At 39.0% G+C, this 12,719-nt stretch overlaps 1 protein-coding gene across 2 annotated transcripts in view; it reads right to left on the reverse strand.

Annotated features, from left to right (window-relative positions):
* The window catches only part of bahd1 (bromo adjacent homology domain containing 1), a 38,892-nt gene extending 26,210 nt beyond the window's left edge, over positions 1-12,682 (reverse strand). For both annotated transcript variants that reach the window (XM_088433821.1, XM_088433818.1), the window contains exon 1: positions 12,374-12,682. The gene's annotated coding sequence lies outside the window, so the exon portion shown is untranslated. The remainder of the gene's footprint in view (positions 1-12,373) is intronic.
* Positions 12,683-12,719: the final 37 nt, after the last annotated feature.

Here is a 12,719-nt window from a genome sequence, read left to right on the forward strand (position 1 = left end):
GTGCTGACCTACACTGTAATAACACACCGACCAGGACAATTACAAAGAGCGCGACTAGAAGGTCTTACTTAAGTTGTTAATACAGTGCAAGCTAAGGTGTCAAACGCAAGGCCCGTGGACCAGACCTGCCCATCTGCTTCATTTTAGATTGCCAGGGAAAGCTTGTTCAAATTGAAGTTCTATTCTTTTCTGATTCCCGTAATTTCACAAATATAGAACGCACTTGTGTTTATGGTGCACCAATTATGTTTTTTTAAAATTGTGAACATATACAGTAAAACTTCTCCACAATGAAACCTGCAAGTGCAAAAAAAATATGGAAAAAAAAACAGTGTAGGCACCTACTGCCTGAAGAAGCTTAGCTGACACTAGCAAGTCAGCGATGAAAATAGAAGGATGAGGGATAACTCCCTTTGTTTTTATTCAAAATTACTCATATTAAATGTAAAATTATTATAATTATTATTTTAATTGCATAAATGTAACATTTTTTGTGGAGTATAAGGAGGACTACAGACAGCAGAATATCTACTGCTGAGAGACTGAAATTTTAAGGATTTCGACAGTTTCAAAATAAAATTAGGTTTCAAAATGTTCATTATCAAAAATATTTATCAATTAATAGTGTAATTAATTTGTCATGAGCTAATCATGTAATTGTTGGAACTCCAAAGGGCTTAGAACACTGCCCATACGATTAATAAAACGTCTCATCAAGTTCGTGGGAGTAAATCAACAGAACTGATTTTTTTTTTTTTAAATGGTGTGGACTTTCTTTGGAAAAATATTTAGCCATTCAAATCTCAGACGTAATTGTGTTTACACCCCCACCCACCCCCACCCCCACCACCACACACACACTCTGAACTACACCCTTACAGATTTTAACCAGGCGCAAGTTGAGCTCCGCCTACCTGCCAATGAAATATACTTGGGCAGAGAAAGCGCGAAGCACAGAAAAGCTGGACCTCATCATCATCTTCATCATCTTCCCTGCTGAAAATGGACTGGCAGCACTAATGAAGGCGAGCATGGCTGTTTAATGTCAGTAGCTGCAAACAGTGGGAGCGGAAGTAATGTATGCAGCATGACATTAAACACCCGCGTGATAATTCAGTCATGATCCAGACAGTTGAGTGATTCACTGCCGTTTATCTCTTTTTAACATTTAAGCAACCTGCCTAATTGCCACTTGTATAACTGTAAGTGCTGCTCGCGATGTGATTTGCCGTGTTTGTGCAACGTCAGCTTGCACCCGTGAGATGAATGGAATCAATTGGGATGAATTGAGCTGGAGTCAGCAATTCTAATTACGAAAGACTTCAAGTGAAATCAAGCAAATATCTTTCGACTGTTGAAATTGTGCATTGCGGCAGCAAACCCTTCATGGCCTCACCTTGGAGGAACAAACACCTGGGGTAATAAGATATAAATAATATACGAGATATCACCGTGCCCAATCGCTATGGCGGACGTTTGCCTCTTAGCCTTGGAATCACACATCGTTGCTTCCAGAATAATTCTCGCAACCAAAGTTGAAGAGTTGTCTTTACTGAGGGTTAATTGATTTGACTTTAAAACGATGAAAGGTAAACATGGCCTGTTGAGAAGAGAAGTGCGTGTTTGAGAAGGGTTACACCAGCATGTTTTAGTAGCATTAGTTTACCTTTTTAGGTGTACAGACGCTCCTCTACATACGAACATTTGACTTACAAACATTCAGAGATAAAACATATTCCTGTAAGTCAGATTTTGTATTTAACACATTTTTGGAGATACCAACACTTACGCTACCATCTTATACAAACTTCCCGCCCACTACGTCTTTCCCCTGCTGATAGTGTTGTGCAGGGGTGCCCAATAAAGATCTGCTCTTGTGCAGTGATATCGCTAAAAAATTTGTAAAATGACCTAGGCAGGAGAGACACATTCACTGGGCAGTAACTGAAAAGGAAGGGCCAGAAGTGCTATGAAATACTGGACAGTACATGGGGAGAATGCGCTGTCTTTCAATCCTCTCCATTTTAATTGAGCAGGAAATGTTCAGAGAGGCCAGCATGAAATGTTCTGAGGGACCACACATTGCTTTTTTGTTTTTTTATGTTGACGTTTTTCCCAGAAGTATGTTAGTGACAATGGTCAACTTGATAATCTGTTCCTGCCAGATCAGCTTGATTCCTTTAAACACAGGTGTCGAACTCCAGTCCTCGAGGGCCGATATCCTACATGTTTTCAAACCTTTTCCCTCAAAAACACCTGATTCAAATGATTGGGATCATTTTGAAGCTCCTGCAGAGCTTGCTAATGAGCTAATCATTTGAATCTGGTGTGTTGGGGAAAGAAAACCGGAAAACATGCAGGATGCCGGCCCTCGAGGACTGGAGTTCGACACCTATGCTTTAATATATAAAGTAATTGATTGCAATAATTACTTTAGTAAATAATTCATTTAGTACCAGCCATTTTCAGATACTCCAACCACACATGAAAACAAAATAGAAATACGTACCTGAGATTGAATGACTGGACTCTTAAAAAATGAATAAATAAATAGATAAATAAATATGTCTTTGGGATTAAAAGAGTTAACTGCAATTATCAGTTTACTCATTTTTGGCCAATTATCAAAATGTGTATAACGTGATCGATGGTGAACGTCGATGTCCCTACTGATTTTGTTTGTGTTTACATGGTAAAGATTTCTCATTTTGGATTCAAAATTTGTCAAAACGAACAATTTAATGTCCCTCTTCTCATAATGGTCACAAGAATGTAAACAGGATGAAGGTTGGCTGTGGGGATTAGCAAGTGATAAGTGAATAACGCAGCACAAAGACATGACATAGAAGAACCTCAGTGTTGAAAACCTGGATAATTATCTGGACAAGTTAGCAGACTAGCCAATAACCTAATGCACCGCAAAAACACAAAGCTAGCAACTTATTGTGCTGCTAGCAAACATCTGTTGTTTACACTTGCCCAACTGAACAAAACCAATCAAGGACATGGACGAGAGTCACAAGCTAAATGGTTCTTATGAGAAAACAACCAAAAACACAAACAGGACTGAAACAAGTGCAATGAGACAAGCTCACTATCTATATCAAGCAATAAGTATGAGGCGGGGAGGAACAGGAGACCTTCTGTCCTGCTTGACATCCAGGGAGAGGAAATGAAGGGGTGGAGTTGTACACGAAGAACCTTGCGCTCCAAATCAATACAAGCTAAACTTGACTCCCCAACACTGAAGGTCTCTTTAAGACAGGACAGAGCAGACTGTTCTTCTTAGGAAGACTTAGATTCAGACAAAGCACAAAGTTGTAGCATTTACAGCCTTAACAATTTTGCGATTAAATGTTCTACATCAATCTGAAATAAAGGTTAAAATATGCAATATAGGGAAACAACAGAGAGCGGGAAAAAAAACACTTTTGTCATACTCCTCCCACATGCTTTAAACACATTCCATTATGTTAAACACCATTCGAACACAGTCAAAGCACATTTCGACACACACAAGAAAAAACAAATTCCAATGATAAAATGAAAGAATGTCACACAGTAGTGTTCAGACCTTCACAAAGGCCAAACGATAATGCCGGATAGTCAGGTTTTATAACCGACTAGTTGACTCATGATTGCACAGCGATCAAATTCAGTCCGAGTCATTGTCACTTGCCAAATAAATAATAGTAAATAAGATGTTTTTTTTCCTGCAGAATCTGAGTTTTGCAATGATTTGATAAATACAAGACTCGCATCAAATGTTATTCTTTGTCCATTCACCACAGCTTCATAAAGTTTTATAGCAATTGATTTAGTACTTCTTGAAGAATCCTGCCAAATAAAGTAAAACTGCAATGTGTACAGCACAGACCACCAGCAAGAATAAACAAGAAGGTCAGAGATCGGTTGTAAAATTTGTAAATTACTTTGGAGACTCGTTGTCAAACACTCGACATGACCAGTACACCTCTATTTATGTCTGGCAACAACGCAAGCTTCATGCCGCTTCCTAATTGGCTAGCTTCCCATTTCCTGTCACAATTACAGATTCTGCAGTTTCGATGACCTCTGTGCTGACAACACAGATAATAATTTGCGAGCTTTAATTCAACATTTATGATTGCCTCGTATTAATCCTTTTCATTGTTGGTCTAACTGTCTGCAATCTGGGAAAACAAATGACTAAACGCAAACCACATAACAGGATAATTACTCAAGATAATCTTTAAGAGACATCCGTTAAATGGGCCTTTCCTGACTTTGATTTGATAGGGTGGAAGGCTAAGAATTGGTTCAATTTTTGGTACGTGTGTATCAGTCTTACATATAAATTAAAAACAGCCCTCAATAGAACACAGAATTTCCACAAGGGCAAACAAACATCACTGATTTGGACGAACACTTTTTCCCAAAATTATGCCAAAATTTAATGATTTCGCTAATTTGCACGTAGAAAATAATTTACAGTCTTTTAGAAATACTGGTAGAAGTTGGAAGGGGTTTCTGTGAAGAACTACAAATAAACAATTGCTATGATCAGGTTTAAGCATTTTTCCAGAGTTTGGATTCAATAGCAAAAGACCACCAGCTTGTCCCCAAAAAGTCTCAAAATGATTAACCTGAATGATTAACCTTTGGTGTGCGGAGAGTTAATATCGATTTTCTCACTTTGATCTTGATCTCATAATCTCTACAAAGTGCCGGCAGTGAGGCGTAAATATTAAACCTGTTTCAACATTTACGATCCTTTGGTTTATATGTTTCTGAACACAAATTCAGTAGCAACCGGTTTCATTGAGTGTTTGTATAACATGTCCGACAAGTCAATCACTACAATAAAAAGTATGAAGATGAAGAGTTTGAAACCTCGCTCCTTTGAACTCTTGTTCTTCTACTGCTACTACTACGAGTAGTAGTAATACTGCTTCCATTTTTTTTTTCTTCTTCATGCAATTTCCCTGGAGTTTGAATACCACACGACAACATGCTGCATAGGTCAGGCTTGATATCAGAGCCCGAGGTATAGGCAAACAAAGAAAATGAATGGGTACCCTAGTCACTACCTTAGTCTCACTAAGTGTGAGAATTTTTTTTTTCAAACAAATGCACTGTGCCATTTTAAACCTTTACCTGTTTAGACAATCTACAGTCATTTTTAGCATCCTAACCGAAAGCGAATAAACCAAATTTATTCAAATCTTTTGCCAATCGTAATTTTCAAAATGGGTTTCAATTGAGCGCTCGCCTGGTATATGTCAGCAATCAGGTGAGAAACTCAACGCCATTTCACGCTGGTAAATAATATATCACGGTGAGCAGAGGCTTTTGTCATGCAAACATGAGGGAAAACATTGCCATCTAAAGGCTTTTGAAGTGGAATGATAAGCTGATATCTCTGGAGTGGGTCAAAGCCATTTTTAACGTTGTGTTATTGTTAGGTTGTGTTATTTTTCCATTTGGCATTATCTTCTTTTGGCAATAACTGAGCATTTTTCTAGAGCTTAAAAATGAAAAAATAAATTACAATAAAATAAAAACAAAATCTCTGATCCCAATCTTTTTCCCTCAACTAAAATCACCTGAAAATTATGTGATTGGGCTCGATTTCCAATCACATAAGTGGGATCTGGATATCCCTACTTTGCACTACAGATTTTTTTCCTTCAGGGAGGAAAGCCACAATTATATGTCTTTCATTTGCTGTTGGTCATCTGAAGTACACCACGATAAAAAACAGTATGGATACACTTGACAGTTGTTTCTGTCATTAACAGGTTCTCACATTTTAAAATTCAATTAAGCTATTAAAAATGGATGTGAACCCCACTTCAGTGAGCTTCAAGACTAAACCCATGACAAAGCTTAAAGTCCCACATTGCTGATCATTCTAAGCTTCATCACCAATGCTGATTTCTAGTGCTCATCTTCAGAGGCCTCTCACGACATGCTAGACAAGCCTGACTTAAGGAGGAGGAGAGATGGCGCGCAAGTCGGAAATAGATGAAGACTGCATTCAGACAGCAGAGTGCCTGGGAGGAGCGGAGAGGGAATCTCACGTCTCATTCTTGGAGGAGGGAAAAAAAAAAAAGCAACGGAAGGCTCATAGTGAATCACAGGGGCCATTTTTCACATTCAGCTTGCCGCTTTTCTTTGCCTGACAGGCCCTCGGAGATACACAAAGACATGGGGAGCGCGGTAGGCGAGAACAAGGCTCCGGGAAAAATAAGGAGCGTGAGCGGTGGGGTAAAGTACAAGGTAGTGATGGATTGATATAGCGCACTGAGTGGAGATGAAGAGATTGTCATCATCATCACAGTGAACAGCAAGTGTCTGATAGAGGAGGTCCGTCGCTGTGCTTGCAATCCAATTGAGTGAGGGGCAAATGGGGGGCTGCCGCCTGCCCACCTGCCAGGGCCTCAGTTATGCTCTTAGCGTCTGCCAAAGTGAAGGACATGTTGGTGCCGCGTGCTTTTCACTGTGACGTTTGTCAGTTAGAGTGAGGGGCTTCTGTTCCGTTCCCCCGGCCAAACGGGGTTTAACACGCTTGCTCCTGTACACGGACACACACGTAAACAATGCCAGTTGTGTGTGATAAGTGAGAGACACCCCGGCTCCGTAAGGCCCCCTCATCCACTGCAGCTGTGGGGCGGCCGACAGCTGAGGCCGAGCGAGCCGCGGTTGTCGTTTCCTTCCCCGCCGGGCTTGCCTTCTCTTCTGGCTTTCCACTAAGCAGACCTGTAATTTTCACAGCTGTGTCTTGGGCGCCGTGCCAGGGAGTCAGGCAAAGAAAAGATGAGGAGAGCGGGAGGAGTAATGGCTAATGGCTTTGAGAGGTTCCAGAGCAGATTTCCACTGAAGGTTCATGACTCGTTCAAATTCAGAAACCAAGCAGGAGGAAGATGCGATGGCAAAAACCCACCGTTAAACCAACCAAACTTAAACAAATTCTTGGCTCGCCCAATGATGGGCAGTCAGGACTGCTGAGCATCAATGTAAAAAATAACAAATCCTCTTTTCAGTCTTTCCACAAACAAAGAGTAAAATGAACCAGGCAGGATAGACAGATTTACCGAGCCGTAACTACTTAACTCCCCAAACATACGACTCGCCTGTATATATGATGCACCCTTAATTTTCATTTTTAGACTGGTCCTGATTGGGCCCCTGCGCCTTGAGTTTGACAACTAGCTTCTGTAAAGCTCAAGATATTAAACTGTTTCGAACCAAATGAGGTATTCTGTACTGAACTGAATGTTACCAAATAATGGGAACAGGGCAAATAACTAGCTGGCATAAAAACAAGAACAAGGTTTTGGCATTTCTACAGCCGCAGAAAATAATCCCACTTTATTACAAACTAGATCATGCTGTATCAGTGTGTTTGTTGGAACCTTTAGGGCTTAACATTATCTTGTCAGCTCACGTTATGAAGAGGATTGTATTCATTCAAGTACATGCTGCAATCGGGGAATGCGTTGTCATCACAGCGACTGGCAATTAATGAGGGAATGGGTCATAAAAGATGTCATCTCATGCATCTACCTTCAAGGATCATAAAACAAAAGGGGGAATGAAGCAGGTTGTTCTTTAAGACCTATTGCCCGAATAAACTTATTTCTGTCTGTGTGCAACTACATGGTCACATGACAAAACCTTTATAGAACAAGATCAGTATATGCCGTAAAGAAAAAAAAAACAGATGAAACAAATGGAGGAAGCGGTGGGATACACTGTGTTTGTGTATGACCATACATTGCATTTCCTTAGCCTGACTTCCTGTTTCTTTCTATCTCATTCAAACAGCCTAGTGGGTGTGGCTTGCATCCACACATTTTTCCCCTACATTGGCCTATGGATCACAAATGATGGAGCACCACAGTCTAGCGAAAAGTTGCTATTCAAATGATGCAAAAGACTATTACTTAAAACAGACCAGTAAGTGTAAAATCTCTTACTTCGAGAACAAGATTAATTGAATAATCATCATCATCACCATCATTATCATTACCATCTAATGAATTCATAAATAATAATACAAATAATTCTCAAAATAATTGAAAAAATATAAATATTTTGTACAAGTTTCAGTAGGAATATCTGTGTGTAAATTTTGGAATCTGAAGGTCATGTTAAATAAAAAATAAGAGTCGTTGATTTCATTTATTTCAGGTAAATGTAATAAGCGTTGCTATGACTTTCACCATTTTCCACTTGTGACTTTATTCTCATCTGACATATCTTCACAATGCCACCAAATATTATGAATGATATTATTTGCACAACCTACGAATTACAATCATTTGTGCACATAAAAGCTGTGTTAAAGTTGAGTTTGATAGAGTTTTTTTTTCTTTTCAAAGATGCTGTTATGTTAATTGTATACTTAAACTGGGCATCGGTGATGACAAAAGACATCAACGTAATCCTACCAAAGAATGCCAGACATAAGTTGACGTCAAATGTTGATTTATTTTTATGGGAATGAGCAGAGAAAAGGTTTAGGCAGCAGGTTTGATCATTTAGATGGGAATTCAAAACAAACAAATAAAAAAAACACCAACTATGATCATTCATAATGCTCAAAAATGGCTGGCAAGTCTTTTGCTATGGCTGGCATTGAAAGTGTTAACAAAAGACACTAAATGGCTATTATTATAAACCCTCAAATGTTCTAAGTTTGAACATGGAGTACAGCGGTGTGAGGCTGAGTTGATTCAAAGCCCAAAAAGTGGGTGCGCCACTTTACGTTGTATGCAACTTAATTAACAATAGGTCATTCATGCAGCATGACATGTTGTTTTCACTTTCTGAACGCCAACTGTTTGTTTGCCATTCAGGCGAGACAACAATGGCCCACTGATGTTTAAACTGCTCTCTTGTGTGCATGCATCATCTGAGTTACATTCTCTATTCTTCTACTGTCTTCCATCACATGTGGCCCGTGTGTGAGCAGGAAGCGTGCGTGCACTCCGACCGGGACAGCGCGTTCGGGTGACGGGAGGCACGTAAAGCAACAGCCCACCCGCCTGTCCCTCCGCCGTCTAATGACCACAACAGGACGCTTCTTGGGAAATAATGGGATTACGTGGAGGATTGATCTGTAGCTTTATCGCTCACATGTGGCCTCTGCAAGTCGGTCCGACACGCCATGACAAGGTTGTCAAGGACGGACCACAAAGCTCAAGTGACACTGTCAGGCTTTTCTCTGCACAATTGGCTTTACAAACAGCATTCATATACCAGAACTGACCAGACAGCTTGCAAATTTACCACACTTACAGCTTATCATCTCTCACTTACAAATGCAAGCTTCAAGTTTGCATTGTGGCTTCAGTCTGCTGCTGGTTTCCTTTTTTTTTTTCTTCTTCAAGCAAGCAAAACCAGCAAAAAGCTGCCCAGCAAATTAAATGATTTTTGAAACAGACATTAAAATTGAACAAGGTATCATTGCAGCCTCCAGTAAAATGAACCAAACAAAATGTGTCAAATACATTGAACAGAAAAAACACATTTGATCAACATAATTACCCAGTAAAAGACCTGGATCAGTCATGATTTGAGTGACAGACTTGTTAACAATATGATTATTAATTTCTGAACACTTAGGACCATCCACACCAATCACAAGTTAATCAAGGCCAGAACTTCTAATAGCTTCAATTTTTCCTCTACTTAATAATTAAAACCAAAACAAAAACAGGATAGCCAAATTATATTACTTTCCAAGTTCCTAATATTTTTAGTTTTTCCACAAATTTACAGCACCAAAAAAAAAAAAAAAAGACTCTGACAAACAAGACATTGATCAAAAGTCCATCATTAGCATCCAGCATCTTAAAGTTTTCCCACGTTCCAAATAACACATTGCCAGAAATTTCAGACTTTTCCCAGTAAAATCCATAAATTAAGAGATTTTCTACATATTTATATCCCACTCCGGCTCCACACCTATACACCAATTTAAATCATTCTTACTTCCAAATGTTCACTTGATTCGGAATATTTTGGAAACCATCCCTGAATTTTCAACATAAAATTCCACAGTTAAGAGATTTTTATTGATTTACCTCCCACTTCTAGATTTCTTGACCAATCGAAACCATTCCAACTTTTTCCAGTTAATCTCATTCCAATTCTTGAAATGGGCAATTTTTCAAAGTAAAATTCACCAATTGAAAAAGACTTCTATGCACATGTACCTCATAGTTCCACTAATTTCCACATTCATCCTATTAAAGTCATTTGGGGAACAATTTCCATTAATACATTTTCCAAATGAAAATCTCAAATTACTTGTTACTATGTGTTTTTCCCCTTTCTTTCTTTCTTTTCCTTTGTCATGTGGGGAAGAAATCAATAACGCTACCTGGAGAGAATTGAGGAGAAAGTCTCAAGGCAGGTGTGCTTACCATGCTGCCTTCAAGGCACAATAGTTTTTATTAAACTCTTCGAGACTTTGATCTGGGAATTTTAAAAAGCCCCTGACAGGAAAAAGATTCCTCACTCTTTGTGTAAAAGCTAGCAGACCTCAAAAGAGATTTTTTTTTTTTTTATTGTTTGGAGATTAATATCACAGCAGTTAACCCATTTTTACAACTGTATGAGAGAATGTTAAAATGCTACTTAACATGCCTGTAGAACTAATAAAAGTTTTACAATGACGACTCTGGTAGCTCTGGATTGACCCCAATCAATTTGAATTGTTTTATGGAGGAAAAATGGTGGCAACGTTTCAAAAAGGACTTTAAAGCCCACTCCACTTAACATATTGCAGAAATTCCAAGTTTCTCCCACACTTGAATTAAGAAAAAATGCATATTAGGTTCAGTGACAACTAAAATTATTTCTAGGTGCAACTTTGGGACGCTTGTTGACAAGATGTGTCCTGCAGGCGACTGGAAACTGCCCTATTTCTTACCCAAAGTCAAATGGGATCTCACCTGTGAACTTTATTAGGTCAAACCCTATTGAGCATAGTAGCAGAGCAGATCAACCCCAATAGGGGGAATGTGAAAGTGCCTTGCCAAAATGGTTCTATTCTTTAAAAAAATACTTTTACCTTTTAATTTTTGTCTCTAAACAAACCACAAATAATTTTAATGAAACCAAATAATTAATATTTTATAATACACAGTAGATTGTGGCAGAGAAAGAAACCAACTGTAACTGTTTATGATAAGGACTGAATGGCCGCTAATCAAATATTGAGACAACAACAAAATTAAACATACTGTTAAATTAATATCTTTTGGACAGCGTAAATTAAAACATGGCATGATTCTAGTAAATGCAGAATTGTTGATATGGATACTGGACTTTATTAGTTGTGATTTAGAGAGTAACATTACTTAACTAATAAACAATTTATTCTTAGTCGGTGCTTGAAATAAAATTGAAAATGTCTTCCTTTCATTATATACCAATTGTTTTGGGAATGAAATACAGTAATTTCATTGTACTGTAAAACAATATGATGACCTTTTCAAACAGAAAAAAAAATCAATCCTTACCCAACCTGTTTAAATGTGGGCACACAGATGCTTCTCAGGAACCACTCAGGCATAAAAAAATACATTCATGGCATGTATCATTTCCAAATTCCCATCATTACAACACATTTCCTTTAGATAGATAGATAGATAGATAGATAGATAGATAGATAGATAGATAGATAGATAGATAGATAGATAGATAGATAGATTTTATTACCATTACACCTGCATAGGTATAAGGTATGACATTTAACATACAGTGGCAATCCTAGAATCCAATTTATTAGGCACGGGTCAGATTGGATTTGGAGCAGTTCATGACATGGACGGCATTTTAAAATATTTCCATTTTAGAGTGGTTTGTATTACAATGCGTCATCACACTTCAGGGGGAAAGAAAAAAAAAAGAAGCAAGTATTCTAATATTTCAAACGGGTCAATTTGGTCCTAACAGTGTGCGAGGCTTAAATTGGATTAAACGTGCTTTATAACACCGAGGATGTGTCAGTTAACCGAAAAGGTTCGTCAAGTGTATTCATTTAAAAAGAAAGCAAAACCGCAACGAGGCTCCATCTGTAAACATTCTTAACAGCAAAGCCTCGTCCGGAGTCGAGGCTCAAACTTGACGCAAAGCTGTCAAACATACACCGCGACGAGTGACATTTTCGCCTCCCGTGGTGAAGCACTTCGATTAAATAAACACGCAAGAAAGCACAAGTGATGCACGCGCAAGCAAGAAAACGTTGAAAACTAAAAGAAAGAAAGAAAAGTTGCTAGCTACCCGGATCGCTACATCGGCGTGTAGCTTTGGCGCACTACCCCGGGTTCCTCGCATCGTTCTCGGACACTTTGACGTTGAGGCTTCGGTGTCTTACCTCTGAAGTAAAAGCGTTCCTTTAGTGGAAATAAAAGTCACTTCCAACCGGGCAGAGAAAGGGACGTGTCAGGTGTACACTTCCCGTGCACGACCGCTCATGTTCACTTGAAGCTCCTTTCAGAAAAAAATACACTCCAAACTGCCAAAGCTCCAGGAGTCGTTCCGACTGCTAATCCGAGTGGATGGCACACGCACACACACACACCGCGGCGGCGGCGTGGGGCTTGGAGTCGAGTAGTCGCTGTGTGTAGTCTTCAGCGTGGAGCAAAAAGAGAAGAAAAAAAAAGTACGGTTCACTTGTGCGTGTTTTTACATAACAGCATCATCCGCTTTTTATGTTGACG

The sequence above is a fragment of the Hippichthys cyanospilos genome, chromosome 14, assembly GCF_059441005.1.
Source record: "Hippichthys cyanospilos isolate Australia breed blue-spotted pipefish chromosome 14, RoL_Hcya_1.0, whole genome shotgun sequence".
Taxonomy (NCBI): domain Eukaryota; kingdom Metazoa; phylum Chordata; class Actinopteri; order Syngnathiformes; family Syngnathidae; genus Hippichthys; species Hippichthys cyanospilos.